Source organism: Drosophila sulfurigaster, unplaced genomic scaffold (assembly GCF_023558435.1).
Source record: "Drosophila sulfurigaster albostrigata strain 15112-1811.04 unplaced genomic scaffold, ASM2355843v2 ctg21_pilon, whole genome shotgun sequence".
Taxonomy (NCBI): Eukaryota; Metazoa; Arthropoda; class Insecta; order Diptera; family Drosophilidae; genus Drosophila; species Drosophila sulfurigaster.
Window position 1 is genome coordinate 299,019 of NW_026909710.1, and position 6,803 is coordinate 305,821.

The 6,803-nt window shown below is 37.7% G+C and overlaps 1 long non-coding RNA gene across 1 annotated transcript; it reads right to left on the reverse strand.

Moving 5' to 3' along the window:
- Positions 1-5,265: 5,265 nt before the first annotated feature.
- On the reverse strand, positions 5,266-5,908 carry LOC133849896 (uncharacterized). Its single transcript, XR_009895498.1, has 2 exons — positions 5,734-5,908; positions 5,266-5,665 (listed from the first exon to the last, which is right to left on the reverse strand). It is a non-coding gene; the product is annotated as an uncharacterized LOC133849896 (long non-coding RNA).
- Between the last annotated feature and the right edge of the window lie 895 nt (positions 5,909-6,803).

Consider the following 6,803-nt stretch of genomic DNA (forward strand, 5'->3'; position numbering starts at 1 on the left):
GTTGCTACTCCCCCCATTACTTATCACATATCCTAAGTAATTAACCTTTGTGACACAAAAGTGACTTTTAGAAACGTTCAACGTAAGGTTTGCCCTTCGAAATTGATCTGCTATGCGAACTAACACAGCAAGGTGAGATGAAAAATCTTCGGAAACGATAACGAGATCATCCAGATATCCGAAAACGCAATGGCGTAAATCGGGCGGGATTAAATCATCCATTAATCTCGACATTGTAGAAGGAGCATTGCAAAGACCAAAGGGCATGACGGTAAATTGGTATAAAGATCGACCTGGAACAGTGAAAGCAGTCAAAGGTTTCGCTTCTTCGGTAAGCTCTATCTGCCAATATGCATCCTTGAGATCTAGCTTAGAAATCAAATTAGCCTTTGGAAGTCGAGCGAAGATACCTTCAATGCTTTGCAACGGATAAGCATCCTTTCGGGTGGCCTCATTTAGCTTTCGAGCATCCAAGCATAATCGAACCTTGTTTGGCTTTACAACCATGCGCATTGGAGAGCTCCAAGCACTTTGCGATGGTTCAATTACCCCAAGCCGAAGCATACGATCAATTTCTGAGAATATCAACTTTTCAACTGCAGGACTCACTGGATAGTGACGCTGCTTCACTGGCTTACTATCACCAATTTCAATGTTATGTTTAATTAACGCCGTTCGACCCAATCCCTGTCTTTCAAAATTTGGAAATAACTCCTTTACTGCCTCCAATTGCTGTCGTTCTTGCATGGATAATGGATATCTATCATCAGCTTGATCCTGTTCTATCTCTTCCGACAAAATTGAACTAATTACTCCTGGTGCGAGTTCAAATTCTCGCCAGAAATCTATTCCTAGTATTAATTTCTGAGCTATCGATGGAATAATGTAAAGATCTATCTGTCTTCCACCTCTTTATATTTCATTTGTACTTTCAAAATTCCATACACCAGGTGCACTTTAGCATCAGCTGTTCGAACTTGCGACTTTATTGGCTTAAAATTGGGATGATTTGAAAAATCCAACGCAGCCAAAGAATCACCAAGACAACTGATGTTTGCTCCAGTATCAAGCAAGCCAAGTTCGGAAAACTCTAAGAATGAAACACTTGCATAACTACGACGGTCAACATTATTTTGGAAAATGGTTGACACCATCATAGCTTTCTTGCTTTTAAGAAACTTAAAATATTTTCGTTGACGAATAGTGTTTCGACGACTTTTCTTCCCCTGTCCAGCAAAAATTCTCTCTCTAGCTATATAATAATCTCTTAATCTCTCATGATAAGGCTTAAAACTATTGCGTATTTCAGGACGAGTTAATGGATCGGCTTTTCGCTCTAAAATTCTAACCGTTTTACTTTCTAAATTCAACTTATCTCCTATTTCTGGGACATCCTTCCTGCATTGGATGCCCCCCTTTGCCGGTTTTCCTGCTTTTGTTTGCAGTTCTGGCAATTTGGCTTATACACTTGCGGAGCCCCGCATCCATAACAAAAAACTCTTCTTTCGGCCAAACAATTCTCCCATATGTGGCCAGCAGTATCGCAATTCCAGCATACTAATGGTGTTTTATGTTGTATGGCTGCTATCTCAACCTGTTTGTCACTCTCAGGATCTTCTTCGGGTTGCTCGTCATCCAGGGCGTATACTCGATATGCACCAGCTTTGACTTGTGGCTGACGTGCTCTACCTATATCCTGCAGAAAATGTTCACGCTTATGTACCAAACGACGAAGCTCGGAAATCGAAGAGATATCTTCAAACAGAAGTCTTTCTTTCATGTCAATCTGTAAGTTTCCCTGAATCATCTCTACCAGTTCGTCTTCTGCAAAACTAACGGATAATCTGTCCATCAGTTTGCAAACACTTTCATAAAACGCGTCGAAGGATTCACCTGGCTTTTGTTTACGTGATCGAATCTGTTCCCGTAATTCAGTTACTGATCTGCTCTCGCGATATTGATTTCTGAACGCTACGCAAAATTCTCGCCAGTTGACACTCTTATGGTATCTCCAAAACCAACTGTTTGCCTTTCCTATCAACAGCTGATGGATATTTCGACTTATAATTTCCAAGTCCCCCTCAAAATGCTCGCGCGTTAGGATTTGTACTCTGTATAAGAATTCCTCAACAGATAATCCTTCGGCGGTACCATCAAATCGGACACCCCATTTCTGTAGAATGTCTGAGATTCTATGTGGCCCTAAATTCTGGATAAGATTAGTGGATCGGCTACTTCGTGGAGTAATCGGCGTTTCACGATGAGCTACGTGGCCATTTGGAGCACCTACACTTCCCGAACCTGACATAGAGGACAAAACGCGAGTAACCGTTTCTCGGACAATGGACTCTACATCTATCTGAAAATTGGGTGGCGCTTGAGAATGATTTGATCTTCGTTGTCTTGTTGGACGACCTCTTCTAGCGGGTGCATTCGGATTCCGATTTGCCTGTAATCTCACATTCGCTGGAGTACTACCAGGCGGAGGACAAATCTCGTGAGATGGAACGTCAATAGTGATCAGCGCTTCGGCTCCTTTTGGTGCCTGTGAATTCAAAGATTCCAACTGATGTGCTAACGATCGAGTAACCGGGCGATATCCAGTTGCAACCACTCGTTGCGTTGGATTTGCATCGTCACTTTTGGAGTTTGGAGAATGATTGCCAACAACTACTTTCCATTCTTTTGGTTGAACTGCTACTAAGCAGCTGGGACACTCTTTATGGACTTGCACTCGCGTTTCCAAACAACTTTTATGGAATACGTGGTGACAATTTGTAACAGCACACGGCTGTGTATTCAACATGATTTCCCGCAAATAATACAGATATTTGCAGCCGTACTATCATGTTGCTGATTTCGGTTGGACTCAAAACTATGTTCAAGTGGCATTTTTTTATTTTATATAGTTATTTCTGATGACTTTCTTTTGGGAGACATAAGTAAGGGTAAATATATTGGCTTCCACTACTTATTCTTGTAACATATCTATCTTGAGAATGGGCTATTTCAACTACCAAAGGTTTCCTTTTCAAATAAACAACAACATCAAACTCGGCCAAAAGGACTTTTACGGACAATGAGACACACTTGCATCTAAAAACATTGTATTCCAGTAAAATACCTTTACAGCGAATCTTACGTCAATGTTCACAGAGAAAAACCTTGCTCATGAAAAAGGCTATATAATACGTATTGCTACACAAACTGAATAAATAAATTCAACTATTCTCTTGGTCGATGTATTCAAATGCTCAAATACTCGAGTTCCAAAGAGTAAGCAAAATTTAACTTCACCTTGAATGCAATTATAAAGCACAAATTCAATCGAAGACAAAGAGCTAATTAATTAATTTCAATTGTACGTGACCAATAAAATTCGATAAGTTAATGAAGAATTGAAACAAGAACTGAAACAATTTTTTTCCAATTCTCCACAACCCATGAAATCTTATTATAGTTTTTTGGTCAAGCTATCATCCGTATCACAAAAAAAAAATTTTTTTTTTCTTTTTTATGAAACGGAAAGAGAAAAAAGAATTTGCTACGGTCGAGTTCAATCAGCGTATGCTAATAAAGAATCGAATTCAATAGATTTCTAAATCCTTTCAAGCTTCGTACAACTGCTATTAATCTGGGACCAGTGCTAATACTAGCAAATTAATGCCATAATAACACCTGCCCCACGTGTTGGGCGCCAAAATTCTTATAATGACTGTCCCACCGTTGTAGGGCCAAATTCCAAATTCTTGCAATATCAGCCCCTTGTTGGGTGCCAGAATTACTTGCAGCATCACCAGCCGAGATCGGGACCCTTTGAACCCTTAGCTCTTCCGGGATGTGGGGGGGTTGTTGCTGTCACTGATGATCGCTATGCTTGCGGTGAATTATTATAGAGTCCCTCATCAAATATGCATGAAACGATCCTCATGCGAATACAGCAAAAAGGCATATAAGCCTAAAACAAAACCAAGCAAACTATGGCCAATTAAACAAACTAATTTGAAACTGAAAAGAAAACTCACAAGAATAGTAGTGTACCTAAATGGAGAGGACGAAGGTGTTGATGTCACTCTCCTTGTTCGCTACCCACCCAGCCATAGTCTTCTAATGTATTTTTAAGTGAAGACCCCAAACGCAGCTTTTATTTACCCATTCTTATGCTCCCATGTCATCAGAAAAGAAAACTTAGTATTTCATCATCGTTATAAAATTTAATTATTCAAGCAGAAATAACGGAAATTCAACATATGCATAATAATGAATAGTTATTTTAACAAAATGTATCCAGATTTGCCAAATAAACTAGAGTATAACTTAGTATTAGAATATGTGTACAAGTATAATGATCAATATGAGTGGCCGTACAGATGTATAAGAAAGTCGTTCAAATATTCAGAATTTTTAATGTGTTTAGGCTACTGCATGCGAAATAGTATCTAAAATTTTTATACATTTTATACTATTTTATTTTAGTTGTAATTAATTGTTCATTTCATTTTCATATTTCATGTTTCATGTTTTAGGTTTTTGCTCACAGCAACGAGGTTTGAGAACAATTGAATTTGGTAGAGCAAATACGTATGAGAGCAAGTAGGTTTTAGAACAACTTCATTCGTACAGTTTTGTATTATTTTATTTCACTGAGCAGTTTAATATTATTGTGTGGTTTTATTTTGTAATGTTCACTGACTGTTATATATTGTGTATTTGTTTTATTGTCATTTAAATACTATTGCAAAATACACTTGACAAAACATTTATTCTTATTTCTTTTCTCCGCGCCTGAAAAGAAATCGCAATAGCGATACATGGCAATAAAATACGAATATTAATGAAAAGGCAATCAGTTAACTCATTTCTGCTTTTTCTTTATTTTTGTCTTGATTAATCTGGACTAGGCAGATGAATTAACTGATGCACTTGTCATCGCAAATCAAGGCAAATACATAACAAGGGATAGAATAATAAATGCAAAGAAAAGTGCGCAAGCCGCCGGCAATCACAGCGCGGCTACACTGGCCAACACAAAAGTGTTAACGATGTGGTAGCTAACGCCTTGCGACTTCCTTTTCTCACTCACCCAATTTTCCTCGATGAAGGCCTTCTCGACGATGGTGTTGTTGGGTTTGTTTAAATTTTTTTTTTATTTTAAATTATTTTACCAATTTATGATTTGCACTTGATTGTTTTATGACACTTTGTTTTTGTACGTTATTAGGCACAGAAAAAAAAACAACAAAAAATGTTCTGTCGAGTGTAGTCTTTTTATTTTTTTTTTCTCTTAACTTTTTTTTTTTTTTACACACACAATATATATTTCACTGCTTCAGTTTTTTTTTCTGGTCTTTTGCTCACGTTGTTCGCCAACTTTTTTATGCTTTTAATGACTCTTTTTCTTCTATGCTCATATGATTTTGGGCTTTCAGTATCTTAATGATTTTAACTGAGATTCAGCCGCAATGTTGTTCGGTTTTTTTTTTAAAGCGATTTGCACTCGCTATGCACACACTTGCACTTCTATTTCTGTTACATTTATTATTTTATTAATTATTTAATTGATTATTTATTTGTTGTCTGCTCCCTGCTGCTGCTGTCGGTCGTCGCCTTAGCCAGTTGGCTGGTAGCAAAGATTATTTTTTCCTCTGTATATATAAGTGGACACCTGATTTAAACAATTTTTTATGAAATGTTTGCAACTAATTATTTTTTTCCTATTTTTATAATATTTACCTTGCCTGGACGGCACTTTGAAGTATTAGCACAATGCCAGCGTTTTGCGGCAAAAGCGGCGGGGATGGACAAAATTATCCAAGATTAATAATTTTTTTTTTCTTCTTGGCCACGAGGCCTTATTTCTTTTGATGTTCTGGGTGGATATACAGAATTTCTAGGGCGTCTGCTTCCTTTGCGATCTTGATTGAAAAGATCTAACCTTGCTAGTGCAGATCTTAACCAGCCCAAGTGAGAGCGAAATTCACCACATGGTGAATTTACATCTGTCACTTACAACGCTGTAACTCTCCACTGTCACCCACATATCTACGTACGCCTATGCGCGCCTAACTATTTAAATTCAAATCCTAACGTATTATTTATTTTTGGGGTTATTTTAAGTTTTTAAATTTTATTGTTGTTTTTTATGTATGTATGTACTGTATGGGTCCATTACAAAACCAGATAATCTAACGAGTCTACGAGGCACGATTAGATGGAATTAGCTGCGTAAATCTTTGGTGTGATATGTGCCGATTTCTTTGCCTTGCAATGTTTCCAAGATATAGTATGCAGTACCTACTTTCTTCTTTATTCGACACTTGGTAAACTGCGAACCTAACTTTTGTTGAAATTGTTCGAGAAATTGCTCAAATAAAAGTTTCTTTTAAACACCTCTTGGCCTTCTTTAAAAGCAACTGGCTTTGCTCGCAAATTGTATTGCGTAGCGTTACGTTCATAAGCAGCACGACTATTTTGTTTAATATCCTCTCGCAACAATTGTATCTGATCCCTTGGATTCAGCAGGGGTGACTCTTCTAATACAGATAATTTTTTCAGTAACTTGTAATCACCAGCATGGTTGATCATATTAAATCCGAATAAAGCTTTATACGGCGAACATCCAATCGCTTGATGTAAAGAAGATCGTAGAGCTGAAGAAATATGGGTCAAGTTTGTATCCCACTCTGTCTGATCAGTTCGAAGATACGAGCGAACAGCTGCTAGCAAAGAGCGATTAACCCTCTCGGCAGCATTGCTTTGAGGCGAATATAAAGCAGTGCAAGTATGAATTATTCCAAACTTTG